The 17,047-nt window shown below is 47.8% G+C and overlaps 2 long non-coding RNA genes across 2 annotated transcripts in view; one reads left to right on the forward strand and one right to left on the reverse strand.

Moving 5' to 3' along the window:
- Window positions 1–17,047, forward strand: part of LOC138924241 (uncharacterized) — a 66,239-nt gene that overhangs the window by 15,273 nt on the left and 33,919 nt on the right. The window contains exon 3 of the long non-coding RNA XR_011439069.1: window positions 3,448–3,601. This is a non-coding gene — a long non-coding RNA (uncharacterized lncRNA). The remainder of the gene's footprint in view (window positions 1–3,447; window positions 3,602–17,047) is intronic.
- Window positions 11,057–15,205, reverse strand: LOC138924246 (uncharacterized). The gene is made up of 4 exons (XR_011439075.1): window positions 15,034–15,205; window positions 14,607–14,809; window positions 12,366–12,678; window positions 11,057–12,098 (listed from the first exon to the last, which is right to left on the reverse strand). It is a non-coding gene; the product is annotated as an uncharacterized lncRNA (long non-coding RNA).

Below are 17,047 nucleotides of genomic sequence, written 5' to 3' on the forward strand. Positions count from 1 at the left end.
TCCTGGGGAAGCAGAGTTGTTTGCCCAACATTCCTTGTGCTGTTGGCACTTACATACACAGGTGCCAGGAGTGGGTGGCTGAAGTCTCTTAGGATGGAATGGGGTGGTGGTGGTCTGTCCTTGCCGTGATGGGAGTGGGGATCCCAGAATTCCATGGGTCTTGGGTGCTGGCCCTACTTCTCCTGGGCACTGAGCCTGGCTCCTTGCTGATGTGTGGTTAGCTCTGCTGGCTCAACATGTGTTTTCATTCCTCAAATATTTATTAACCAAGAGCTGTGTCCAGTATGGTGCTGGGTGATATAGGGGATACACAGAAGCTTGAGAATTGGGGCCTCCCCCAAATTGCTCATTGTCTTTTTAAGGAGACCAGACTAGTACCTATGAAAGTGTTCATTCATCCCACAGGCGGATACTCTTCAGGGTAATACATTATAAAGTTTCAAAGTAATAGGCACGGAGGAAGTACTGTTGGACCTGAGAAGGGAGAGAGCCCTGGGTGGTGGGATTTAGAAGGATGGGGAGGCAGGGACAGTGGGTGGTCCTCCTCCTCAGTGCGGGTCACTGTGAAGCCTCTTCTCCCTCCCACTTCTTGAGATAGTCCCAGTTTCAATCCTACAGACTCTTACTTCTTGGACGACATAGGCAGCTCTTGTGTTCCCTCTCTTTTCTCTTCCTCTTTATCATTATAACAACAGTGATAGAGTCCTAAATTTTATTGAGCACTTCCTGCAAACCACTCTTCTCTGGTTTGCGTGGATTATCTCGTGTAGTCTTCACAGCCAAGCTCTGACAGAGGTGTTAATGTCTTATTCTGTGCGTTTTACAGTTGATGGAACTGAGGCATAGAAAGGTTAAATAACTGGCCCACGGTCACAGAGCAAGAAAGTGGTGGGGTCAGGAGTCCACCTGGGGCAGCCTGAACGCGGGAGGCTTAACCCACTGATTCCCGGAACTTGTCTGAACATTGCAATCACCAGGGGTTCTTTTGGAATTTCCAAAGCCCAGGCCAGTTACATTACACCCCTGACCAGTTACATCACAGCTCCTGGGGGTGGGACTCAGGCATCAGTAGTTTTTGAAGCTTCCCAGGTGATTTCAGTGTGCAGCCAGGTTTAGAAACCACTGTCTTAACCTCTGAGTTTTATGACCCGTGAGTATTTGATTGAATACATTTTTATCTCCAAGGCAGAGGGGCCTTCCCCTGGGCCTGTCCTGAGGGTTTGTCTTCGTATTACCCACCATTCCACAGGGTGGAACTCCAGCCTCTTGTCTGGGAGCAGGACCCCAAGAGTGAAACGTGGATGGGCTGAAGTTGGCAGAGAGAGGGGTGTTCTGGAATCATGCCCCCTTTTTCTGCCGTGTGCCACCTTGGGGCAGAGACTGCTTTCAGAGCCCCGGAGACCTCTGACTGGTTTCTCACGTCTTCTGCTCCCCTGGGCCCCTGACTTCAGCGGGGAAAGTAGAGGGTCACACGAGGGCAGATCTCTTCTCGACAAGTCCCGCTCCGCTCTGCCTGTCCCCGGGTGAACCTGAAATGGACACGAAGAGCAGAGTCGTTTGGGTGGCTGGGAACAGCACTAAATTTAGCAAAACTTAGCTGGTAGGGGGCCGGCCTGTAGTGAGCCAAACCCAGCCCCAAGTGGACTAGATTTACAGTCAGCAACGCGGACAGCGTCCTCTCTGCTTGGGCAAGTCTGTGATTACACAGGATCTTTCCGTTTCTAAAGCCCGGAAGCTCGTCAGCCTGTCCCGCAGGATCTCCCGGGCTCTGCCCCTGCGACACTTGACTCCACCCACAACACCCCTCGGGATTTGGTCTTCCTTCCATCCATCCCTCCCTCACGTGTCTGCAGTCTCGCTTCACCTTCACCTTGGCCTGCAAATTCTTCCTTGCCTCTTGGCCGGGGTTGGCAGCCTTGATTCCCAAAGCCTTGGAGAGCAAAATATAAGCTTTGGTAGATTTTTCCTAGGGCGTCTGGCACCCTAGGACACCTTTTGGTCAAGGTTGTTGAATGGAGGAAAGGGAAAAGCTGGGTGGTGAGTTGAACAAGGTTTTCAGGGACTATCATGTATGTTCCCTCCTCCCAGAAACTTAGTCAAGTGCATGGTGTTTGGATCCGCAACACCGGAAGTGAATTATGATGTAGGGCGGCTGTGGGTGGACTGTGAGACTCATAGATAGTAAGAGATTTCTTTGGTCGGCTCAGTCTTCTGCCCTCATGTGGATGATGTCTGGGAGGAGGTTGGTTTTGTGGGATTGGAGAGTGGAGGTCTGCTGGTGACAGAACATCTTTCCTTCCTGGGCCTCCTTCTCCCACTTCTCTGATCTGAGGGGGCGGCTTGCCCGGGGAGGGTCTCTGTTGCTGTAATGCCCTAGGAGATAATGACCAGGCTACGTCTTCTCAGCCCTTTCCAAAGTGCACGATTACATTTTAGTCAGGGCTGGGGGCTTGTCTATGTGACATGACTTGTTAGTTTAAGGCAGTGGTTCTCAACCGGGGGCGCTTTTGCCCCCAGGGGGCATTTGGCAATGTCTGGAGACACTTTTGGTTGTCACAGTGGAGGAGCAGGCGGGGCGTAATTGGCATCTAGTGGATAGAGGCCAGGGATAGTGCTAAACATCGTACAGTGCACGGGGCAGCCCTCTCCACGGCAGAGTTATCCAGTCCAAATACCAGTAGTGCTGAGGTTGAGAAACCCGGGTAAAGGGGGATGGTCTTGTAGAGATGGCCCTGAGAGGTCCTTTTGTCCAGATCCCTGCTTTTGTTGGAAATGACTTGAGACCAGGAGCTGTCTAGCCATGGCCTTCTCCTTTGTCCCTGTTTCCCCCTCTCCTCAGCGTTTAGAGTGTCTTAGAATAATTGTGTTCAGGGTTTCCAGGGAGCTGCCTAAACCTCGTATGGTACAGTTTCCCAAGAATGCCACCATGTAAGAACACATGTATTCCAGGTCGGTCGTATAGGTGACTTGGTGCAGCTATGTCGCTGGCACACCTAAATAAGCCGTGATGTTGGCATCTTTAGAGGCTGATGCCTTCGAGATGAACTGTAAGGGCAATAGGGAAGCCATTCCAAGCAAACACCATGTGGAAATGACAGGAGTCTAGCCTGGAGCTGTTTTCCTTCCCTCTGCCTGTTGCTCAGGTGTTTGCTCTGCCCTGCAGAACTGAGTTCCACATGCTAAGTTCTCTTAAATGCAAGAAACACTCATTGTCCTGGAGAACATGTTGTTGCTTCCCGGGTAAAACATCCAACCTTTTGTCAGATACTGCAGCAGCCCAGTGCATCTCTCATCTCCCAACCTCTCTCCTCCGGTTGGCAAGGCTGCTTTGAGGCCAGAACAGGGAAATGAGAAGTCTCCCAAAATGAGGACCTTAGGTTACTCCACATGGTGGAGGGAGGGTAGCTGTTTGTGGATTCTAGAACACGCTGGCTTTTTATATTTCAGGACAAGCTTCAAGGATCTTCCCATGTGACCTCACTACCTGGATTCCTTAGTCATGATGTCAGAGAGTGAAGATGTGAGCAGAACTTTATGATGTGGGAAAAGAAGAGGTGTGGTGGGAGAGGTGGCAGAGGAGACTGGCAGGGCAGAAGCCAAGGTAAGTCCAGGCCACCTGGGAGATGTGCAGATGCTCTCCTAGGTTTGATGTCCTCTTCCCCGGGTCACTTGTCAGTGTTGTTCTCCTGCCCCCAACACAGTCACTCAATTTCCATGAGTTGAAGTGAGACCAAATATTTTGGGATGGGATGGGCCCAAGCCAAACTGTTAGGAAGGTAATTCTTCTTAGGGGAGTAAATATAAATGATGTTGGGGTTACCTTTTAAAACATTTTTTTATTTTGAGTTTTCGGTCTCCCTTTGTTGATTGAAATCACCAGGGAATGGATTATATGGCAGCTCCTGATGTTTTGGAGCTCAGGTTGACTGCTTTCCTTATTCTCATGTAAAGGTCTAAGATGATGATGGTGGGCTCAGGAACCAGGTTCTAGATTACTGCTACCTTAGCTGGCAACTAGGGCAGTCAACCAAAAGCCTTCGAAGTCCTGTTCAGTGATGGTAAACATTTGAATGGAATGAATAGATGAGTGTGTGTATATTTAGAAAGTCACGCCCAACAGAGAAAGAACCTCCGGGCAAGCCTGGCTTGCTCATCCCAGCCGCAGGACTGAGCACACCCAGGGTCACATCCTCTTATTCCACGATGGGCTGAAGTCACTTCCTTATGTACCCAAGGCTGCCCACACCCAGCCACTATTTCCTGCACTAGGTCAGGAAGTGCAGATCACCCCTCTCGTAACCTTTTGGTAGCTCATGGTCATCTACCAGCCTTCTGTGTTCTTTTGCCTCTGTCCCTGAGCCTCCTTAGAATTTAGCTACCATCTTGCTTCCAAATCCTGAGCTTGTCTTTGAGTCTTTGCTTCCAGGCCCAGAGTGGCTCTGGCAGCCACTGGAAATTTAAGCCCCGGTTTACTGATTTGGAGCTGTGTCGTCTCCCCAGTCTTTTTTGGTTTTCACTCCCTTCACCCCTGACCCCCACCACTTCTGTCTCATTAAAAAAATCTTGTTTCTCATAAAAATTACTCCATATTTCAACATCCATCTATAAAACCCAAATACATTTTCAAACTCAGTCTCCTAGAACGTAAAGCTTGAAAAATTAATTGGGAGTTTTAAGAACATGTTTATTTTATATGGTTTTGAAGTTTTGTAGAGTAATGTCTCTGCCATTTATTAAAAGGCAATAGGAAATCAGAAATGTATATGTATCTTTTAAATTTTGTAATCGAAGATAGATGGCACCGAAATCTCTTGGTGTTGAGGCAGCAATCCATTTGGATAAAACTCCATTTTTCCTAGTGTTTTTAAAAAATCTTTTTCATTAGCTGTATTTTTAAGTAAATTTTTAATTGACGCATGACACGCATACTGAAAAGTGAACAAATCCTAAGTGTTTAGCACAAAGTGTACACAGCCTGTAACGAGCACCCACGTCAAGCAAACAAACAGAATGTTACCAACCCCCCCGGAAAACACCTTGTGTTCTTTCCAGCTACTAACCACCCTTCCAGGCTAACCGCTATTTTGACTGCTAAAATTACAGATTGGTTTTGCCTGCTTGTCACCTTTATATAAATGGAATGACATACTATGTTCTCTTTTGTGTCTGGCTTCTTTCACTCATCATCTTGTTTGTGACATTCTTCATGTTGTGTGCCGTCGTAATGTCCCATTCTCATGGCTGTGTAGTATTCCATTTTATTAATAGACCACAATTTTTATCCATTATATGATTGGTGGACATTTGAACTGTGTACAGACTTTGGCTATTACAAACAGTGCTACTATGAATATGTTTGAATATGTCTTTTGGTGAATGAATATACATACATATACATAAACATGCATATATATGTATATGTATTTATTTGCACATTTTTATATATATTATATATAATTTGTTATATATATAAGTTTTTTTTCTGTTGGGTAGATACCTAGATGCAGAACTGGTGGATCATAGTTTTAGGAGATAGCACCAAAGCAGTTGTACCAATTATACTCCCACTGGCACAGTAGGAAAGTTCTGGTTGCTCCATGTCCACATGATGAGTGTTTGGTATTATCTTCCTTTGTCATTGTATTCATTCTGGTGGATAGGAAGTAGTATAGTACTGTGGTCTGAATTTGCCTTTTCCTGAGATTGATCATTTGGGTATGCTCTTTTCGGAAGTGTCTGTTCAGGTCTTTTGCTCATATTTCTCTTGAGTTACCTGTCTTTTTCTTATTGGTTTCTAGGAAGCTCTTCATATGTTGTTGAATACGTGTATTGCAAATATTTTCTCTGTCCAATGGCTTTTGGTATTCATATCTTTATTGATATCCCCAAGGTTGACCCATGTGGAAGCGTTAGGATTATATATAGTACTTGGTACTGGGATTTTTTATTCTTTGTTAGTCATGTTGAAATTGGGGCTCCCTTTTGTCCATACTCACCTACAAAGACACCATTGTGGTATTGGTTGTGTAGGGTGGGACAGGGACTTTGAAAGTTTTTGGCATATATAGGTGCTGGCACCTTTGGGGTCACATAAAAATAAAAATTGTTAATATCCAAGTGCCTCCCGTGTGCCATATACCGTTCTAAGCATGTTACATGGACTATCTCATTTATTCCTCAGACATACTCATCAGTTACTATCATTACCCCCATTTTCAAGTGAGGAAACTGAGGCTCAGAGAGGTTTTGGAATTACTGAAGATCACACAACCGAATTCTGGCTGCAGAGTTTATGCTCTATAACCGTTGTGCTATATAGAGAGTTGCGTTCCTGAAATTGAAGTTTCATTAGACTAGTTCATTAGACCTGGAATACTGCCTAGCACATAGTAAGTGTTGAGTAAATGCCTGCTGAGTGAAAGACTTTGACACTGGTGAGTTGGCTAAAGTCTTCATTGAGTTGAGGGAAGTTTGTCCTGGCAATGGGATATGTTGACAGGAGAAGCAATTACTTTCTATCCTGATGTATCTCTTGCCTAGAGCAGTGCCTGTCATGGAGACATCGTAGTGGATATTTGTGGAGTGAAGGACTCAATCACAGACAGATTGTAAACCCTGCTTAGCAGAAGGAGTGAACTCAGAGGATGCTGCAGGGACCAGGGCCAAGGCAGATACATCAGTAGGGGCCATAGTGATGGCCCAGGGAGAATCCAGAGTCCGGCTAACAGCATCCCAGTTGTACAGCCACAGGGCAGCCCAGTTTGTGGTAGCAGAACAGGGTCCAGTATCAACAGGCGAGGCTGTCCCAGTTACAGGCAGTCAGGTCAGGAGAGGTCCCAGCAGCAGTACAGGGCTGGCAGGATCCAAGGTCAGGTAATCCAAAGTCACAAGGTTGCAAGCAGTAAAAGTTCAGGCTGGTAGGAACGAGAGCCAAGAAGCGCTTGGAGGGAGCCGTCCCTTGGGCCGGGTTCCCCTTTTGAATGAGGCCTTTCTTCTCAGGCTGCTGAGTGCCTGTGAGGAATACACCAGACCTCAGGCTGGGCTGGGTAGGGTGAACCAGAGACTAACCCTGTGCTGGAGCCAGGAGGAGCCTTCATGAATGCCCTGTCAGACTCTTCATTTAACGGGTGAGGAAATTAAAGCTTAAGTGTGAGGTTATTCAGAGGCAGTGGTAGAGCCAGCATTGGAACCAGGCGCTGCAAAGTTTTTTTTCCCACTTCTTCATGTTTTCTATCAAAAATTAAGAGGTGGTGGGAATTGTGAATCTGGGAAGGAGGGAGAACTAAGGTGAAAGCCTTAAAGAGGAATGATGGAGAGCACTTGGATATGGGGAGAAGGAGGAGTCAAGTGACTACAGCACAAGCCTAGAGGATGGCAGTGCCAGTGATAGGAATTCAGGAGGGAAGCTGCTTGGATGACAGTCATAGTCTTGACTCTAAAAGTTCCGTGAGGACAGAGTCTTATTTATTAGTGTAAAGAGAGCAAGGACCTTTTTTTATTATGGCAATACATGTAACATAAAATTTACCTTCTTAACCATTTTTAAGTGTACAGTTCAGTGGTATTAACTATATTCATATTGTGCAACCGTCATCACTATCCACCTCCAGAACTCTTTTCATCTTGCAAAACTGAAACTCTGTACTCATTAAACAATAACTCCCCATTCCCCTCCCCCCAGCCCCTGGAACCTGCCATTCTTCTTTTTGTGTTTATGAATATCACTAGTCACCTCGTGAAAGTGGAATCATACAGTATTTGCCTTCTTGTGACTGGTTTATTTCACTTAACATAGTGTCTTCAGGTTTATCCGTGTTGTAGCATTTGTCAGAATTTCCTTCTTTTTAAAGGCTGAATAATATTCCATTATATTGATATATCACATTTTATTTATCCATTAATCCGTTGATGGACACTTAGGGCAAGAACTTTTATATGATTTCCTTACCAATGACTGGAACAGATCCTGGCCTTAGTAGGTGCTCAATAAGTAATTGTTGAACGAATTTTAGTGTTGTTGAACATGAGGTGACAGTAGGATACCCAACTGGGCTGTGTAGCAGGTGTTCCAAGATGACTCAGGACTAAAGATGAGGTGAGGGAGGAAGCCAGTGGTGTGAAGGAACTCCCAGGGCATAGGGACTTGGGCTCAGTACAGGTGGGAGCAGTCATGAAAGATGCAGGAAAGGTGGTCTCAGGGTAGTGCCGTGTACTTTAAAAACAGGACAAGAGATTTAAGAAGGGAGTACTGAGCAACATCCAAGTCAAGAAAGATGAGGTCTAAGGAAGGAACACTGGAATTGGCAACAGTGGTGGAGCCAGAACTCGACTCTGTCTGACGTCATTGTTGACCTCACAAAGAAATGTCTACAGCATGGTGGTGGAGATACAGGCCAGAGCATGAGATCAGGGGAAACACAGCTGAAACAGCCAGAGCTGTTAAATGCTAGCCACTAGGTGAGGCCCCAGGACTAGCAAGAGGTAAAGTAGCAGCAGAGAAAAATTCGTGAAGCACAGATCATTCTAAGGCTTCATGGAATTCTTGAACTTGAGTGTGGCCTTGAAATAGAGTTGGGCTCTATTCTGTATAGAGGAGAGAGAAGGGCCCTTTAAGTAGAGGAAGTAGTGAGAAAAAGAGTTTGGTAGAAAGAACGGGGATGTGCATGGGGACAATAAAGAGACCAGATTGGTGGGGCAAAGGATATGTGGGAGAAAGTAGGAAATATGGTTGACACTTCTCTTATTTCCTCTTTTTTAAAGTTGGTTAGCCAGCCCTGGTGCTCTAGTGGTTAAGATTTGGCACTCTCACTCCCACGGCCCGGGTTTGTTTCCCTGTCAGGGAACCACATCACCATCTGTTAGTTGTCATACTGTGATGGCCTCGTGTTGTTGTGATGATGAAAGCTATGCCACCAACATTTCACATACCAGCAGGGTCGCCCATCGTGGACAGGTCAGTGGAACTTCTAGAGTAAGACAGACTGGTAAGAAGGACCTGGCCACCCGCTTCCAAAACAATTGGCCAGGAAGACCCTTTGAATAGCAGCGTAGCATTGTCTAATATAGCGCTGGAAGGTGAGAAGATGGCACAAAAAGACTGGGCAGGGTTTCGCTCTGCTGTACACAGGGTTGCTAGGAGTTGGAATTGACTTGATGGCACTAACAACAAAAAGTTGATTAAGAGATGGCGATTGGGAAGCTTGAGTAATCTACATCTAAACAACATATCTAACGTAACTCAGGAGTCATAATTACCGGACACCGAAGAATCCTCAGGACAACCCTGTTGCCCTATCAGTAAATCTATCATGGATGCTGGTAGTTGGAAGACTTGGTTGCATGTGCTGGACACACCTGGCTTGAATGAGTGTGGCTGTTTCTGAGTTGTGTGGTAGAGAATCAGAGCCTCCATTCAGTGTAACTGGTATTCCCTGAGCTCCGCTGAGAGCCATGCCTATCGCCAAATGCTGGGGTATAGAGACAAAAAGATAGAGATCTAAAAAGTAAGACTTGAGCCTGGACTGTTCCTAGACTTCTCTGAGTCTTAAAGACCTTCCTTTCCACAGAAGCCAGGGAGATGTTGGGCTGAAGACTGAGAAAGTGGATGCCACGTCTGCCCCTGTCTCACTCTCGGCAGCTTGCACACAAACACTGAGCTGCTGATGCTCCACCCAGGCATAAGTTTACACTCTCGGACATACCCCCTTCTGAGAAAGCAGTTTCGTAAATCTTAGGTAAACCTACAAGGTTGGCCCCAGATCTCAAGGAAATATTCAGAAATGGCTTTTAAAGATAATACCCAGCTAATTCTCCCAAATCCAGGATGCCTGAAAGCTATTTATCTTAAGGAAAATGCCTAGAGCATTCCCATAGGATGTAAATGAAGGATCCAAGCGTGTGGAACAGGAGTCCTCTGTATGAGGAACTAGTCAGGTGCCGCCCCCAGTGCAGGAACCAAGGCAGAGAGCATGAGGTGGGTGAGGGCAGAGTCCTTACCTGCTTCTGAGTACCAAGATTTTCCTGGCAGAGCTGGGGAGCATGAAGCATCACAGGCCTGCCTCCAGCTGTGAAATGCTGAAAGGGAAGCCAGGACCCTAAAGGAGGCTTTGCATCTCTGTGGGCTCTGCCTGTATTGTCTCTGGCACCGCTGTTTACTCCAGCTCCACAGCAGGTTTCCTTAGCATCCAGCCTGGTCTGGCCCAGCACCTAAGAGACTGGGTTTCAGGGAGGCTTATGTCCAAACAGTAAAATAATTATGATAGCTACATTTATTGAGGATTTACTGTGTTCTAGGTGTTGATCTATGTGTTTCTTATGTATTAACTCCTTAAAACCTTAGAATAACTCTGAAATCATGGTTATGTTTGACAGATAAGGAAACTGAGTCACAGAGAAGTATAGTATCTTTCCTGAGATCACTCTGCTAATAACAGGTGGAGGCAGAAATTGAACCAGTCTGCCTGCAGAGCCTGTGCTCTTCAGGGACGGGGGCCCCAGTGGGATGTGTAGGAGCCTCCAGAGGCCAGAGCAGAGAGGCCAGCTGCTGAGCAGTCAGACTCCTAGATCCAGTTTCTCCCTGTTGGAGCCAGCTGCCCCCGCCGCTCCAGGGAAGAAACTGCTGCCCTGTTGTATTACCCAAGTTTGCCAGAAGGATTAGCCTCTTCCTCATGTCAAAATAAGCCAAGCAGGAAAAAACCCAATAAACAACTTATGACTTCCAGCAGAAAAAGCTCTGCAGCTTCTCCAGCAGGATCTCTGCTGCGGAGGCCCGAATTTCCCAGGTTATGTACCAGTCGTAGGTAGATACTGCCGAGAGGGACACTGAGATCCGTGTTGTACAGGTCAGGACACTGAGGCCCAGCCCACTGGCGCTCAGTCTCTGCAGCAGCCCACCTTCTCTGCTGCCCCGATTGTATCACATGAGACACAACTGGTAGGCAGCCCAGAGCCCTGGGGTTGTCCTCAGTTTTGCCACGAGCTCTGGGACCACAGGCAATTCAGTTTCCCATCTTTAGGATAACGAGAATGAATTTGAGCAGTGGTTTTCAAAAATAGATTTTTTTATTGCAGTGGAACATTTTATTCAAATGAAACATTACCGACAGGTGTGTAAAATATGAAACAATTAAAAGCAGAGGTGTAAATTTTCAAAAAATGAACAAGGGAAGAAACCTTCGGCCAGTCAGACTTCTCTACAAATTGTTCTCTGAGCCTGCAGGGCTCTGCTTCCGTGCTCTTCCACACGTCATTCCTGCCCCTTCAGTTGCCTTTGCTCCTGCTGTTTTTATCGCAAGTTTTGGATTCCTCAGAGCCCCCTTCAACTTCTGCCTCCTTCCTGGAGCCCCTTTGCCTCCAGTGAGTCCTGACCCTTCCAGGTTCCTATTGCATTTATTAACTATTTTAATCATTGGGCTCCCCCATACTGCCTAGTGGTAGCTTGAAAGAATTTGTGTGTATGAGATATTTGCATGCACACAATATTTACGTTTGTATAGAAACAACATATTTGTATATGTATTTACATATATGTATGTATACTTGCATCTACGTATATATGTATATATATGTATGTGTATACACAAACAGCTTTTAAAGAAAGGCCATGTCTTTGTACTCCCCAAATAAAGTTTTAATTGTGAGGATCATCTTTGTCCTCCCGAGCGTCGTGCCCATGTCAGGTACTCAGTAAATACTACTCAAATGATTGCATGATATGAGATTGTACCTGGAAAGTCCTGGATGTGAATCTTGGTTCTACCGTATACTAGCTATATAACCTTGGATAACTTTTCTTATCTGTCAGGTGGGCATGACAATGCAAGCCTTCCACAAATATTTATTGAGTACCTACTATATTCCAAGCACCATTCTGGGCCCAGAGGATTCAGCAGTTTACAAAGCAGACAGAAATCTCTGTCCTTATGGAGCTTACATTCCAGCCAGTTTCAGGAAGAGCCCCCCAGAATTGCCAGGAGAAGAGGAGGAGGAAAGTCCCTTATGCTTGGTCAGAGGCTGAGCTGCAACCTGAGTGGGGCTGCCGCACGATGGAGGCTCCCCTGTGGCCTGCATGGGGCACAGGGACTCCCTGGGTAGGATTTCTGCTGTGAGAGAAGAGAAGAGGACGACGGGGAAAGGCCACCTGGGCTGGATGGAAGGGGCAGCAAGTCTCTCACCTCCCTCCTCAGCCATATTGCTGTGCCTGACCCTGAGGCCACACACCCTCCTCCCCACACACACAGACCCGGTGGGCAGGAGGAACTGCACCAGGTGGAGATGCTCCAGTGTGAGGGCCCTTTGCCCCCCTGTGCCTCAGACTTGCATCAGCTTCCCCCCTCCAGCCCTGCCGTATGGTGGTGAAGTCTTACCTGGCACAGGTGCAGAGGCAGCCTGGCTGGCAGGGGCAGGTGGAGTCTCCTGGCCATGCAGAGGCTCACAGCCACACAGGAACAGAAAGAAAAGAGCATTCAACACACCGCAGAGATCTTCCTCCCAGCTCGTGGCAGAGGCAGGATGCTGGAGTCACTGAGCTCCCAAGAGATCTGGGGTTAAGTTCCCCCACCAGGTGGCCTCGAGTAAATGTAGGTGCTGAGTGGATTTGCTGTGGACTTGCATTTCCCATTGTCTCAGGCTGTGACAGTTGGCTGTTGCTTGTACACAGGTCCCCTTCCTGCCTTCTTCCTAGAATGAGGGAGGGCAGCCTTGGGTGATGTTTTACCTGCCCTCTCTACCCATCTCTTTTCCTTGTGCAAAGTACTCACTTCCAGGGTGTCTCTTTGGGAAGTGGAGAGATGGTGCTGTGACCATCCTCGCATTTGGCTCTGTCCATGACTGTGGTCAGCCCCGACAGCCCTCCTGGGCCTCAGAGTCCACACCAGCCTCTCTGCCTGGGATGCCCAGTGTCCATGGAAGTCTGTCTCTCACTTAACGTGATTTTGAGTAAGTTTTACTTGACCTTTGCTATGCTTCCCTTCTCTCTTCTATAGATTGGGACTGGTCGCAATTGCACTTACCTCCCAGCATTATTGAAAAGGTTAAATGAGCCTGTAAAGTGCTTAAAATAGTGTCTGGCTCATGGTAAGTGCTCTGTGTCTATTAATCCTAGTTTACTTGCCGTATTTGTATAGCGTTGGTGGGCTTGTTTGGTTGGCCCAATGGCTACAGGCTCACTGTGGGTAGGCTGTGTCTTAGCATATTCCTGTAGTCTCCATGCCTAGCCCAGTGTCTGGCACATGGTAGACATTCACCAAATATGTGTCCATGGAGCAGTGACCAGGTTTGGGCCACTGAGGGGACGAGTCATCATATGTGGAGACATATAGGTGGGAGGCATTGAGAAGGGGCAGTAAGTCAGGATCAGAGGGTGCAGTGTGGGAGAATGTGAAAACTGAGCTTGGAAGGGTAGACGGGGACCAGATGCCAGGGGGCCTTGAATGCCAGGGAAATGCCTAGGTGAGGCATTTGGGAACCATGGAAGTTTTCAGAGCAGGAGAGGGACATGATGGTCCAAGATTTCAGGGAAGACACTGGTAGAGGAATCTAGACTGGACTGGAGAAGAGAGAGCCTGGAGCCAGCAGGGTGACCAGTTAGGAGGTGTTGGGGACACACGGCTGGGAGTCACGAGCTGTGTGGGCAGGCGGCGTGCTATCTGCCCTTCCCCCTGCCTTCCCAGCACCCGGAGGAACCAGGCCAGCCCGGCGTGACCTTCCTGCGTCCAGCCCTGACTGTTCCCAGCCCTGGTCCTTGTCTATTTGCGTCCTGCTCACTCCGACACACCTTTCGCAGGTTGCCAGGTTACCGCAGCCCTGGGCTGCGTGAGGCCTCGTGCCGCGGCTCCGATGCTGCTTCGTTTCCCCCTCACTCTCCAGCCTCTATGTCTGTGTGTTTATTATTTTAATCTTCAAGTGAGAAACAGCGAGGTTGCTGGAAGTAGGCCATGCGCTTTTATTTGCTCTTCTCACCAAGGACAGACATGTTCCCCAGCCCTGGGAGCAGAGATCTGGAGCCCCAGGGGAGGGAGGTGTGAGGCAGAAAGTGGAGGAAACGCGGCCGCCACCGGGGAGGCCCGAGTGTGCCGGGCTGCCCACGCCCCGCTGGCGGCCATCTTGTGGGTGGCCTGTGGCCGTGGCCTCCTTGGGCCCGGAACGTGTTCATCAAGGGCAGATTCACAGATGCCACCTGGTCCCAGCCCCCCTGGCCATTGTGACCCGGTGTAGCAGTCCCACCCTGCCTCTGGCACTGGGCTTATTCTCGTCGCCTGTGGCTGTGAATCTCGGCCACGGCTGTTTGGGAGGTGGGGTAGCTGGATAGAAGGAAGTTGCTCTTCCCCAACCTGTGTTAAGCACCTGCTGCATACAGAGTTTTGTATCTCGTGGCCACTATACAGGCAAGTAGAGAGTTCAGAAGACACAGATGTCCCTGCCTGGGCAGTGGAGTGTAATAAAAACAACTGCCATTTCGTGAGTGTTGACTGTGTGTTGGCCAGTGAGCTGAGTGCTTTGCATATACCTTCTCTCCTTTAATCCTCACGGTAACCGTGTGTCACAGTTGTTATTAGCACTGTTTTATGGATGAAGAAACTGAGACGAGATGAGGATAATTAACTCACCCTGGGTCACACAGCCAGTAAAGGTGAGTGTTGGTGACTCCCAGGTCCCCACTGTCAGTCCCGATGCTCAGCTGCCACTCCTGCTGCAGACACCCCAGAGCACAGGCCGTAGCATTTGGAAGTCCTGGGGTCAGTTTATTCCTCTGCCGCTTGCTGGCTGGGCGATCTTGGCCAACTCACCCTTACTTTTCTCATTTGCTTGTCTGTAAAAGGGAAATAATTGTGTATCCTTCACAAGGCTTCGAGGGAGGATGAAATAAGATAATTTGTCATAAAACTACTTTGTAAACTAGAGGGAGTTATACATACATTACACCTCATTTAAATGAGTCAGTAGTAAAAGCTTATTTTAAAAATACTTATTTACAAAAAAGGCACGTGCGTGTTTGGCTTTCTTTTGTTTAAAAGGAAATATGGTTAGTCTCACCTTTATACCAGAGGTGGTCAAGTGTGAAAATAGGAAGTAGTTCATTAGTGAAGGACCGGAGTTGGGAGGAAGTCTCCTAAGAGAGAGGGATGTTGCTAGCATGGCTGGCATAGTGGTTAAGAGACTGGGCTTGGGAGTCTGCTTACTGGCTGTGTGTCCTTGAACAAGCTCCTCAGTTCCTAACCTGTGAAGTGGAGGTAATAGTAGTTCTGGCTTCATAGTGCCATTGTGAGCTGCGAGGCATGCAGAGGGCTGAGGACCAGGCCTGATGTGTGGCAAGTGTTGATGGATGTTGAGGTCCATGTTGGTGATGAGGGGGACGCTGTTTGGGCAGTTAAAAGGCAAGGGCATCCTAGTTTGGGGGCTTGGCCTTATTTGAAGGCTGTCTCAGAAAAGGGGGATGGGGGGAACATCCTCATCTGGTGGGACTGAGGGCTGAGGCCACAGGGCAGCCTTGGTCCGAAGCCAGACCCATGTTAAGGGCTCTAAGCTAAATGGAGGCTCTGCTGCTGTTTCTCATCTGGGGATTAGTGGGGGTCAGGGCTGCAGAAGAGGGGGAAGTAGCCTTTGCCTGCTTGGTTCTGAGCAGGTTACAAAGCAGGAAGAGGAATGCATTCCATGGGGTAACTTGGCTTCGTCATCCTGGCCAAGGAGCAAAGTTTACTCACAAAGACTTCCTGTGATTTTTTAGAGGCTGGCCTGGTGGCATAGTGGTTAAGTTCTCACGCTCTGCTTTGGCAGCCTGGGGTTCGTAAGTTTGGATCCTGGGTGTGGGCCTACACACTGCTCATCAAGCCATGCTGTGGCAGCGTTCTACATACAAAATGGAGGAAGATTGGCACAGATGTTAGCTCAGGGACAATATTGCTCAAGCAAAAAAAGTAAAAGAAGATTGGCAACATATGTTAGCTCAGGTCCAGTCTTCCTCATACACACACAAAAGAGTTCCTGCAATTTCTTAACTTGTTACTTGGTTCTGTATGTGAGAGGAAAAAAGGAGACTGGGGAGCCAAGAGTTGTGGGAGGTGGGTGGGAATATTTAATCAAATGTTGGGAGTGGCTTGCTGGGATGCATTTATCAATTTCTTGCAGAAAGGTGATCTATAATAATTCTGAGTATAGCCCGATGGTAAGAAGTGGTCAATCAGTAGTGTCTGGGCGTTTCACGATTCTGAAGATGAGAGGTAAACATGGATATTTAGAATGTTTAGAAGTAGGCCCCAAAGAAGTTGTACTGTGTTTCCCTTTCTGGGTTCATTGTCCATTCAGCCAGCAGACGAGTACTGGAAATGGATGTGCCATCTGTGATGGCATAAAGGGCTGTGAGACGCAGTCCAGGTCCACGAGAAGCTTCCTTGCAGTTAGGCTGTTTTATAACTGTTCCCAAATCATGTTAGCTCTGGAAGCTATTTTAGGAACTCCTTTGGTTATGAACCATATCTTATATTTAATTTTGATTCTCCTTCTCCTCTTGTCCTGGATTCAGTAGCAGCATCAACAAACATCGTGTGCCTGGCATTGTCTTAGGTGTTGGAAGTATTTAGAAGAATCAGAGATTCTTGGTAAGAGCTCGTTAATTAACTAGAGCTGGTACCAAGAACAGCCTCCCAAGGTCTTTCGGCCTCCTCTGTGTAGTCAACACTTTTCATGTCTCAGAGGACCCTGAGCTTCTATCTGGAGCGTATCGGTATCTGTGAAATGCCTGGAGCGAGGCAACAAGGTAGAGAGCTTTGCCCCCACTTTTCCTCCGTTGCTGCCTGTTCATAATAACAGCAAGTATTTCAGCCCACCCCAGGGGACGCCTGAAGGTGGGCGAAGCTCCATCTTCCCGCCTACCTCCTGAGGCCCGTGATGGCGCTCCTTTGCTCCTTTCTCTTCATCTGCTGCCGTATCTGGTGAGGATGGCATTCTGCTTTTTCCTTAGCCAAAATCCACAGTTAGTCACCGTGGGGAGCTATTAAAGTCTCTGGTCTTTGATTCCCTGGGAGAGGGTGGGTTTGACAGTGCCTTCCTA

The sequence above is a fragment of the Equus caballus genome, chromosome 5 (genome assembly GCF_041296265.1).
Source record: "Equus caballus isolate H_3958 breed thoroughbred chromosome 5, TB-T2T, whole genome shotgun sequence".
Taxonomy (NCBI): domain Eukaryota; kingdom Metazoa; phylum Chordata; class Mammalia; order Perissodactyla; family Equidae; genus Equus; species Equus caballus.